The sequence below is a fragment of the Leuresthes tenuis genome, unplaced genomic scaffold (genome assembly GCF_036924035.1).
Source record: "Leuresthes tenuis unplaced genomic scaffold, fLeuTen1.0.hap1 SCAF_19, whole genome shotgun sequence".
NCBI lineage: Eukaryota > Metazoa > Chordata > Actinopteri > Atheriniformes > Atherinopsidae > Leuresthes > Leuresthes tenuis.
Window position 1 is genome coordinate 15,671,158 of NW_027325373.1, and position 12,229 is coordinate 15,683,386.

Sequence of the window (12,229 nt, forward strand, 5' to 3'; positions counted from 1 at the left end):
TTTCAACTTCAGCATCAATAGTATTAACCATCTGCTAAATATGATATCCCAAGGCCATTTTGTTCATTTTAGAAATGATTGCCACTTTTGATGTTGATGTGTGCTTTTACTTAATTGAGTCATTTGTGCGTCATCCATTGTTGGTATTGTCCACAATGAATAGTGTGGAGTGATGATGACACTTTGTCCAAAGGTCACAACAGCTGCAAAGTATCTATTCCTTCAGAGCCAAAGCAGATCCCTAGAACTCGAGAACTTTCTGGATAGAGAAAAATCAGATATGAGCTGACATCCTGGAATTGTTTTTTTTATGGTAGTTTCATGGCAGACAGGCATATGGGTTGTTGCTGTGAATGAAAGAAATTTGGTCCCATTGTTCAGCCTAAATACATTGTGTTTTTGTTTTATCTTGTCGATCATCATTTATGAGTGTGTTGACATCTGATATGGGTTTAAACATAGCTGTACAAGTTATTTTCAGTTTTTTGGATATTTGGACAGATAATGTTGCCATATGTAGATGCCTGTGTGTTGCCTCTGAAAACTGCAGAGAAGAGACTGCTCTACTTTTCAAGCTAATGGTGATATACTTTTGTGAACTAACAACTATTTCTGTAAAAAAAACAAAAAAAACTTTGTCTTCTCCAGTTTTATTTGTCCTTTAAAAATCTCTACAACAGTCAGCAGTGCTTCACCTGGGCAAATGCCAAACATCACACCTTTAAGGAAAGTGATGCTTCAAATCTACATAAAATTACAACACGCGCCTCCTTTGCCATGCTCCAACTCTCCCCCAGTTTAATGAAGTTTGGGCAAGTTTGGTGAGGTTTTGTTGACTGACAAACAGAGAAAAAGAGCACAGCACACCCCTCTCATGGCCCTTGCCTAATTTAAGATGACTTTTTATCGTTAGGAGGGCAATGAACAGTTTATGAGGAAGTCTTTGTAAATGGTTAACTAAACAATATCCACATCTTATTTAAATTAGGGGAAAGAGTTAAAGGCACTCGAGAAAACTCAGTCATGATACAACATACATTAAGTTATATATTCCAACAGTATTTATTTTCTGTGAATTCCTTCACTTGATGTAGAAAAAAACAGGCTAATATTAGATTTATTTATTGGGTGTGTTGATTTTCTTTTCTTCCTCCCTAGTCCAAAGTCCATGTTGACAGGGGCCATGATGCAGCAGTAATTGCATTTTTGTGTTTCCACACATTCAGTCTTTACCTGAAGTAGCTGTTTCCCTCTGCAATGCTCATGCAGTTATGCGATATTACACTAAGATAACAGGATACAGTAGCGTGAATACTAGAAAAAATGTCAAAGTGCAACTTTAAATCCAATCAAAACAGACTGACAGCGAGGCAGCTGGAATTTAAGTGGAACTGTAAATGCTTACTAACTGTAAATGCTTGTACGTCGAAAACCCAGGATTTCCAGCACTTCACAAGAAAAATGTATTTTTAGACTGATGACCTTATTTAGTGTTTGAGGATGCAGCACTTTCCATGTTAAACCCTGGAATGCTGTTATTTTTGAGTATGTTATTTTTTAAGCTCATCAGGGTCAGCGGCCTACTATTTAGCCACAATAATAACTTATATACTGTCCGGGATCACAAGGATGTGTTAGACAAACCATAAAAACACATATTCAGAACTGGTATGAACACTTCTGCTTTGCAGCTTGGAGACAAAAACAGCCCTAACTGTGTACAAATTCTCCAAATATATATGTATGCACAAATCTGTGAGTACTCTGATAAGTCATCCATTTGATTCTCCATCTCTGAGTTCAGTAATTTGCACAATAATGACTTTTGTCTTTTACCTGTTATACGTTTGATGACTATCGGATTTGCCAATTTGCACATTTAATGACTAAAATGACGATCGTATCTATTGTTTGCATTCGTTGGAGAGCACAGCGCGGTATGTTTGTCAATGAGTTTTAAACTAAAGCAATGTGTGATTAATCAAGATCTTATTTATTCATGTATTATTTGCACGTACTCTGAGAGCAAAATCATGAAATGTTTGTGTTTATATGTCTTTAATGCAGATTTCACAGTGCACCAAAGCTTTTGTGTTCCTAGATTCAGACAGATGTGCCTCCTGTCTGACTCGTTTCTCTGTCTTTAGAATGAGAAATTCATTACTCTTATCTCTTTATCTCTGCAGGGTGTGAGAGGGATCATTTTCTTTTGCTTTGTGTGCACATGCAGATCCTTTTAACAGCACTGGATTCACAGGACAAAAGCCACCAGACAGTGTGTGCAAGCACAGGCTTCCTCTTCCGATCTCATCCTACCACCCTCTTGAATGTAAATTGTTTGAAAAAAATGTAGCAAATGATGCCTAATTTCAATGCCAAATGCAAATGCAATCTGCTGCTGATCACTTCACTGACAAGGGATTATGTGACTGTGATTATGTGACTTACACAAAATAGATGTATAGTAACCCTAAATACTAACTTGTTAATACTGTATTGTTATCTGTTGTTTCTTGTTGTTTCTTGTGCATGCTAAAGCAAAACTTAATGGTTTAATGGTTTACGCCCTTGTGAGAGCTTATTGGCTTTGGACCTACAATTAATGAGCAGAGCCACATTGCAAGTAATCCTCAAGATAAAGCATTGTAATAGTTAACCTTTTCTTTTTTTAAAACTATTTTGGAGTGAAAGAAAAAATTCAATTAATTTGGACGAAGATTAGAATGAGAGAATATACACAGTGCCGGTTCAATTTCTCCTTATTCTCAAGATAAGATACAAATAAAGACACCCCATGCTTCTTTTCTGCAGGAAAATACATTTAATCCAAGTTCCATCCAAGCATTAAAAATCTACTTAGTACCACATCACAGCCACATTTGCAGAGAGAGCTTTGAAGTTCGCCCGCTCAGCAGGAGCCGTTACAGCCGAAATCATTTCTGACAGCTATAGCTCAGTGGTTACTGCAACATCTTCTCTAAGAAATAAACAATTATATGCCTGCAGGTCTTCTCTTACATTACAACGCTGTTCCAACATATGATCCTAAAATAAATCATAGTTTTGAAAGCTAAGCCAACAGGGGGCAGCAGAGCTCTGCAGGATCCTTTCATTCTATTATCCCAGCAGTTGAAGTTCACCTTCATCTCCTGACTTGCAGGATGACTGACAGTGTGTTGTTTTTGGCCTCCATTCCTTAAACAGGTGTAATTACTAGAAGGACCTTTTAGTCCCAGCTCCATTTGTTGCTGCCAAGGAGCAAAAACAAGAAAATGTGATAACTCTAAAACATTCTATCCGGCTAAAGCAACAAGCCCCCTATTTATCTCTCCGTGTACGGTGTTGTGTATATGATTGGATGAACATTGCTCAGGAAATGATATTCAGTCAACCAGACTCTATGCCATTCAGTAATTCTTTTCAAATCCAAACAGAGGACTTTATCACAAAAGCTCTAAGTGACAATGTCAGGGACGGTGGTGAGAGGTAGGACCCAGATGCAGTATTTCAAAATAAAAAGGTTTATTCCAAACGGAAAAAGGCAAAAACAGAAAGCCGGATAATCAAAAATGCTTAAACTGTGAATTAGCAATAAACAAGACTATGAAAACGAGACAAGACTGTGAATAAATAACTTGAACAAAAGACAATGACTATGAGGCAGGAAACCAGGCTTTTCATGACAGTGGCATGAAGGGTTAGTGAGGATTCTGCCATGAACATGAGTGAACCAGGAAACTAAATACTGAGGAAGGTGATTAGTGAATGAGGTGACATGAGTGAGAATAAGTGACAGGGGGAAAAAAACATGATAACATGAAAAAAGACCTGAAACAAGATTATCAAAACATAAACTGTGACAGACAAGGTCTTACTGTGAGCACAGCATAACATCAGCTGCATAACATTTTAAATCACTGTGTGAAGGACTAGTTTCACAGACACAGCATTTGTCATATCTTTGGGTCATTTAAAATTCAGATTTCCCTTTACTATCTAAGAAAAAGTTGAGCTGTCATAAGCCAGGTACCATCAGAATAGCTATTTGTGTCGGGGACGACTGAACTATATTTTATTACTATTTAAACCATTTCAACAACCATGATTGATTCTACTCTGAAATTTAGCTTCACAGGTGAGGTCACAAATCTAACAAAGTTTTTAAATAGCTTAATAACTGGAAATGTAACCTTGAGGATCATATAATATCTTTCTTTTTTCCTCTGAAAGTATCTCTTTCATTTCCGAAAGGCTTCTCTAACCAACTGAATGAAAAGTGTTCTTTCATCATTTAAAGGTTTGAAAGTTTAAGCCTTGTAAAAAACAGATGGTAACCCCAAGCAATAAAGCTGGATATGGAACTTACCTTTTTCATATCTAAATGAGATTAAAGAACATATTGAATTTGTTAAACTTGTAGCCAAATTCAAAAATAAGCTCAAAAATAAATTGATTGTATTTGATAAGGCTTTACCTTTCATTTAAAAAGCACTTCCACAGTTCAAACCTCAATAAGTCAGCGCATCCTTGAAGAAGTTTGTAAAACAACCACAGAACTTTCTTTTTTATTTGCATCCAAGGATAATAATAGTTATATATATATATATATAATATTATATAATAATTACTTGCGCTGAACTGAGTGAATGACAGACAAGAATATTGCTTTTGAATATGAATATTTTTTCTACACGTTTTAAAGTTGGTCTTTTCTCCGACAAAGAACCTTCTCCACTTAAGTTGTACAAGTTCCAAGTTGACAAAGAAAAAAACTAATAACAGTAAAAGATTAAATTATTCAACTGTTTCCAGACGTGAGGGAACTAGATGTGTTTTCTCAATCTCTACACCCCAATGTCGACCAGCCAACCACAAGCTGACCCCATTTCACACTTTCAAAAGGCAACCCAATTATTTGTATAATGAAGTCCAAATGCATAAAGCAATGTAGAAAGAAACAGCGAAGCAGAACCAGGACTGGGGCAAAAATCAGCAAGTGGTGATAACCTCCCTGTCATAATTAGAACAAATAAGCCCACAGACCACCCAAAGAGGATGCAGAGGCGGGCAACACCACACACACTTTCATCACTCCGGATGTGTAATGAATATTTTAAAAGAAAGTTTTGAGGTATCCAATGGTTTTAAGTAAGACTGAGTTTCACAGAGTGGTTGTGAACAGTGATGTTTGCCGGACCACAGAGTGACCTTAGATTTACTCTGTTTAGGATGGATGGGTAGGGGTGAAAGTGGGGTGGGGTGCATGAGGCACGGTTAGCCTGGAGAGGTCACCAGTCCAACGCAGTCCTTTTTGTATTGCATTTGCTTATTGTAGACGTTTTGCTTTTGTAGATGATCTTGTTGTGGATTCCTTGTTGTCGTTTTCTTGACAAAAATTGCAGAAAATTTGTGAAAATTTGTGAAGAGGCACTGCATGATCATTATATAATGTTTCGTTTTGTCCATTAGCGTTGCCCGCTTTGCGTTCTGCTGAAATAGTTTCTATTTGCCTCGCAGTCGAACTTTGCACCGGTTCTGTTATAAGCAGACTATCTATTTACTGATCTGGCTTGTTCCAACCTGACTGTGAGCTTTACCCTGACTTTGTAGTGTAACAGTGTCTGAACTCTGACTGCGTCTAACCCAACATGAGAAAGTGTGCGAGGAGAAAGAATTGCTATTGCTGAGTGTGTGTTGTGACATTTTCATCCAGTGATTCACAGACATGTATCTATCTTTAAAAATAGCGTGTTGATGGGTTGAAAAATGTCTCTTCATTTCTCAAGTATGACGAACTAGTTACGGGTAAGCAAACACACTGCTGAATAATGTAGAAACACATAATATAGTAATAGTGCTTTGGTTTAATTCCTGTGGCAGCGTTGTTGTTCTTTTATGAGTTTAGGGTCTCTTGAAACCTAACCCCTTTACCGCTATTAACAATCCTTTACAATGGCTTCTATAAATTTCTAGTAAATTCTGAGGTGCACTGAGTCTTTACTTTGCCTGCAACGTTATGAACAATTATTGAATTCACCACTTAACATATGCAGTCTACAAGCGAAACACGAAAAAAAACTTGATTTTGTCACAGGGACCTTCTTCCAGACAGTCTCCAGCATTCGGTGACACTGGAGTTCTCGAGGACAATGCAGCCGCGTTTTTGAAAACGTTCTCCTCTGTGGCATTACAGGCTCCCTTCAGAGAAATCAATATCTCTTCTTCTGTAATTGATCGCTTTTGACTGTACATGGAATGTGTTCAAATGAGTTTTTCATCCAAAAGTTTTAACTTTTTGCAAAGTTAGAGCAAGATACTTAACAGATAGACATAACCTGATATTTTCCTGTGAGACTGACATGCAGCATCGGTGCATCCCAGTTTTAGACAAAGCTTTGACCACTGGGAGTCCATTATACAACACGCTGCCGCAACAGTCAGTTCAGGGACTGACATAAAAGGAGCAAAAAGATTAAGTAAAATTGATACAGAATGCTACTCCCTTGGACCTGATACTTGGTGCATAGACTGAATCGTTAAACAGAGCTTTTCAGATTAAACGTGTCATTATAGTTATTATTTCATGGCTGGTGCTGAATCCAAATGTTTTTTTTATCTCTCTGTTGTGTTTAATTTGCTTCCTTGTCTGTCTCCCTTGGTTTGTGATTGATCTTTTTGTCACTTTTATCTAAATTTGAAGTCATTTTATAGTCTCTGGTGTTATGCTTCTTTGCGCTGTGTGTTTTCCATATTTTATAAGCACCTGTGTGTCATTCACCTACCTGTCCTCTTTATACAGTTGTCTATCTGAGCAGCTAATTGTGTTCCTGCAGTTACTCCTTGTGAATTTTGGTTTCAGTTCTTGGTTTCTACTTGATTGACTCTGATTGTACTCTGACTTTTCTTGGAATCTAAGTGCCTGAAATCTGCAGTCCTTTTGTTTTTGTTGGCTTCTATACCAGCCTTTATTGACAGGTGGTGCCCTCGATGGCTGCGACCGTTCTAACTCCTGTATGTTTCTTCACACACTGGAGTTGGATAAACGCCATTTCAACCTGCGTGCAATGTAATGTTGTAATGCTTGATTGACAATAAATGCTTCTGATTCTGATTATTGCACCTCCAGCTGGTTTTAAGAATCAATCTTTGTTCATTCTACTGGCCTGTCTCATTGTGTGTCCTTCATTTTGGTATTTTTCCTTCAACCAATTACACATTATAATTAAAGGAATCCAGTGATGAATGATGCATGAGCCAAAACAGGATGTGACAAACTGAGCACGTGAACATGCTCAATATGCAATATTTACAGTAATTTAGTGCCAACAAACATATACAATACAGTTTTTAAACTCTAACAAACATTAGGCCTTGAGCATCTAAATGTCTTCCACTTGTCTAGTATTCTTAAAAATTTTAAGGACACACTTCAGACCATGCTGAGATATGCTAATCCATTTCTAAGTGCAAAACTATTATCTTATGTCTGTCAAGTTGTAATATCTCTGCCATTTTCAGTAAATCCATCTAAAGAAATAGGAACAAATGATGTGTCTTCATGACAGGCAGTTGGTAAAAAAAGTGCCTGCAGATACAATTTTCTTGTTAAGCTGCCTGTTATGTGCAGAAACAACTTTGCTTCTTTCACCTTAAATTAAGTACCTTTGTTGCTTGAATGATTCATAGGTCAAGTTTAAGTGTTGTAGCAAACTAAAGAAAACATGTTGATCTGAAAATGATCAGGTACAAGGATTGGACTGAAAATGAAGGGAAAAAAAGCATTCAAGAGCCACAGAACCTTTCAAAGACTCAAGGTCACTATATAGGATTTCAAGAATGTCTTGGCTGCCTGGAGGCTAAATCTGAAAGAATTAGAGTGGTCCAAGACTCAAAAGAAAAAAACAAAACAATATGCCCATATGAAATATGATGACAGCCAGAGTTTATACATAAAACGAAAATAACAACTAATCTTTATCTGTTTCTAATCCACTAAGGGTCTCAAGGACTGGACTTTATGCCTCCTGCCATTGGACGAGAGGCAGGATATATCAGAAGCAGGTTGTTAGTCCATCACAGGGCTAACACAGAACGATCATCCACGTTCAGTCATATCTACAGACAGTTTAGTAAAACTAATTGACCTAAAAAAACAACAACATGCATTTGTTTCTGTGGGAGGAAACTGGAGCACCTGGAAAAAAACCTCGCAGATACAGGGTGCACATGCAAACTCCTTATAATGCTATCCAGTGCACCACTGTACTGCATAAAGATACTATGATTTAAAGTTTAGAAAAATTTTAAATGTATTGTACACAACAGAATTGCTGTAGCTCTGCTCATGAACACACACTTTAACAGCAAAGTAATCTATTCTCAATCGTGTGCCTGGATTGAGATGTTGCAAATCTATATTGCTCAAATTCTTATTTAGAAAGATGCTTTGACTAATCTTGTAAAGGCCACATCACTATGATCTTTGATCACTAATAGTGCTGCACCTGGACAATATTCAACATGAGATTGAAATAATTTTCTTTTCCGTGTTTGCTCATCAGCAGCTTATTGTTCACGTCACCGATAACATCACTCGAGTGAGATGTTTGCATGGTATAAATGTAGTGACTGATGAGAGGCAGCTCAGCGCCCAGCTGTATTTAGCTATTATGTGGTTGGTGAAAGTGGATAAATGATTTGCCTTCAGAAGTAAAGATTATCCCTGGAAAATTATTCCTCTCTTTTTCCTTAAAAAAAAGTGTTACATCAAAAACTTGCATCTTTGTTCACACCCAATCTGGCCGTCAATACCTGTATATTTATATATAAAAATAAAAACCCACACACCCCAACCTTTATGATCTGATCCACACAAATCTGGCATAAACCATCTATATTCGCATCCTCCCTAGATCACATAAAAGCTGACATTTCAGTTAGATATATATTTTCTATTATACCCCGGATATTTGCTCCTCTATTGAAAAGGCTGTTGTCGTCAAGCTCAGGGTTTTTTTTTTTTTTTCCTTCCTCTTCTCCTTTTGCTGACCATGAGTCCAGCAACAACTAGCCATATGTGAGCAATACAGTCCAGGAAACCAATTTAAAAAAAAAGGGTTGGACATTTAGTGACATTATGAAGGTCAAAGGTTTTTTTTTCCTTTTAGATTCAATACAATACAGGTCGAAATTCCTTTTTTAGAGTGCCCACTGCTTGTTACCAATTGAGCAGAGTGTCAGGGACCTCGGGATTCAGGACACAAATGCAGGGTCTTTTCAGATTCGAAAGGGTTTATTTAAATAAACAAACAGCAAGGCAGGATAGGATCTCCAAGCAGAGCAAAATAACAGGCTGTGGAAACTGTGGCCTCAGTAACTAAGGCAGAGGACGAGCGCAGCTATGAAAGTTACAAAAAAAAAAAACCTCTCCACGCTGGGAGGAAAACAGAAACGCAATGAACAATTTATCAAAACAAAGACACGCTCTCCTAAGGAGGCGGATGTAAACAAAGGACGCACTCAAAAAACCGAGGCACTATGAAACTTTAACTATAAACTTAGAGCTCTCCTTTAATGGAGGCGACTGTGAAAGGATGCAACGAAAAATCTCTCCCTGAAAACGGAGGAACAAACAAGGTTATGAAATTTACCGCATTGAATAAATAAACTAGGACTTTGAACAAGAATAAATCCCAAAACAAGGTGGCTCTTTACCTCGTGGACCCTATGGCTCAAGGTAAGGCTGGTAATGCGGCTCATGAGAGGAGACAACATACTGGCACAAGACAAGGGAAACGCAGACTATTTGAACACATGAGGGGCCAAGGGGAACAGGTGGAAACACTTTGGGAATCAGGGAAGACAATCAGACGCCTGACACGGGAAGAAGGGCAAGATACCTGAAACGAGATGGGGAAAGTCAGTGATTTTTCAAAATAAAACAGGAAATGACGAGACAAGACATGAAACAGAGCGTAAAACGTGACACAGAGTTGATTTAAAAGAGTTGCATTTAGGTGTTAAACAACATTATGCAGCTACAACGAACATGGTAGCTATACTACATAAAGGGATTATGATAACATACCAATAAGTAAGCCACGCATTACACATTCACATCCTGTATGCCCCCCTGTTACTCTGGCACTAACTTAGTGAGATGCACGACACGACAAGTGGAATCGCAAACTGCATTTTGCACTACTAATGACATTTTAATCAGCCCCACTTCTGCTTTCTGTGTGACAAATGTTTGCATGTTGAGGCCCTGATCTGTTATAACAGGGTAAGAATGTATGTGGTATCACCCTGCACTCTGCAACCCTTTTATTTAAAGTTGCATATCAATGACACAAATGGTCACAGATCAGAAGCAGCCACTGCAAATGCTCGATCACTTCGCCGTTGTATTTTAGTTTTTTGGATGTCTGAGAGCATCTGGTTGGTTGACCTCAGAGTGCTCACTGAGGTGTGAAGATGGAGCAGCTCAGACAAGTAGGATGTGAGCAGTGTTAGTCTTTTCCCTGCAAGCTGCTCCTCTTTATTATTTCAAGGTTCCAAGTGGCCTGGGACCAAATCCAGCCACCCCTTTTTTCTCTGTTCTCACTGAATAACATACTTAACAACAAAGAAATTCCAAGTTTGCACCATCTGAACTGCAACACAAAGCCAACAAAAGCATACATTTTTATCTGAGAGTCTTGTGAGATTACTTTTTTATTATTGCGTTTTGAAAAAGCATATATATGGCTTTATTTCCTGGATCAAAAGTTATTTTTAATCACTTTAATTTACATTTCTAGAGGTGAAATTTCCAGCTAAAAATAAAGGTAATTTAACTCAGCTTTGTACCCACTCCTTTTTTGATTTATGCACAGTACTGGTGTGCAGAAAAGATGTAGGGAGAGTCCAGAATTATGCAGAGGTTTGGTTTGGAGCTGAGTCTGATTGAAGAAGACTATATATGACAGTTTAGGAATAATGCTAAATGATAGAGAAGGTTTCAGTGATTTCAGTGATGATTCATTGGTACAATGCTTGCTCATCAACATGAACAAACGTGTAAGAGGAAAAACAAACTGACACTGTAAGGTGCATCATACGACACCATATACCTTCAGCTTTACCTTTAATTTTCTTCAGGAAGATGTTAGTACTTTTCCTAATAGCCTTGTATTCATTTAAAAAAAAACAGGGATAATTGTAGTAAAACCTGAAGCAGATGTAATCCCAAGAGCTTTGTTGCTCACAGTAAAAACAACTGCACAAATAGCAGTTTCTTTTTATTAGTGTCAGTTTGAAAGAGCTACCAACAACACTGCTGCTTATATCCTGAAGGAGTTGCGACCAAAAGCCATAGAGTTGCCATCTAAACTTGAAGTTTTTAGGCTGTGTGCATTGAGGCACACACCATTTGTTCGTCTGTCATTCCTGTAGTCAGCCTGAAGAGCTTCAGATTATAAACTATAGAATAGACTATGTAATTTAAATTTATATGCGTATTATTATTTATTAGCACCACTATTATAATCATCATCATTATTATTATTATTATTATTATTATTACTACTATTTTCATCACTATTACTGGTATACTATTATATTATATTATTATTAATATCTTTATCTCTATAAGGGTGCTGATGTTGGGTGTTTTCCACTTTTGTTTATTCTGTACATCTATCTATCTATCTATCTATCTATCTATCTATCTATCTATCTATCTATCTATCTATCTATCTATCTATCTATCTATCTATCTATCTATCTATCTATCTATCTATCTATCTATCTATCTATCTATCTATCTATCTATCTATCTATCTAGTGTTTGCGAACTTCATTTCCCAGAAATCTTGAAGACCACGTGACAAAGTCACCAGGAAATCGAATCCGTTTTTCGGTTGACCGGCGTACACCGAAAGCCGCCCGACTCGGCGGTGAGCTGTCCACGCTTAAAACGTGGGGTGAGCTGCTGCGTCCTCTGGTGTCTCCCACTTCAACTCGGTGAAAGGGCAAAACAGCGCAGCAGGTTAGAGCCCGGGGTGCTGTCGGTTACTTCTGTTCATGCTTGAATGACGTTTGTGTACTAAAACAAAAGCTGTATTTTTTCCTGTTTCCTGACAAAAAAATAAAGATTTTACACCTCACTTGATTCTATGTTAACTTGACCGTAGAGTTTTAAAGGCTAGAATAGATATATTAATGTGAGGGTGGTTATCGTGTAGCT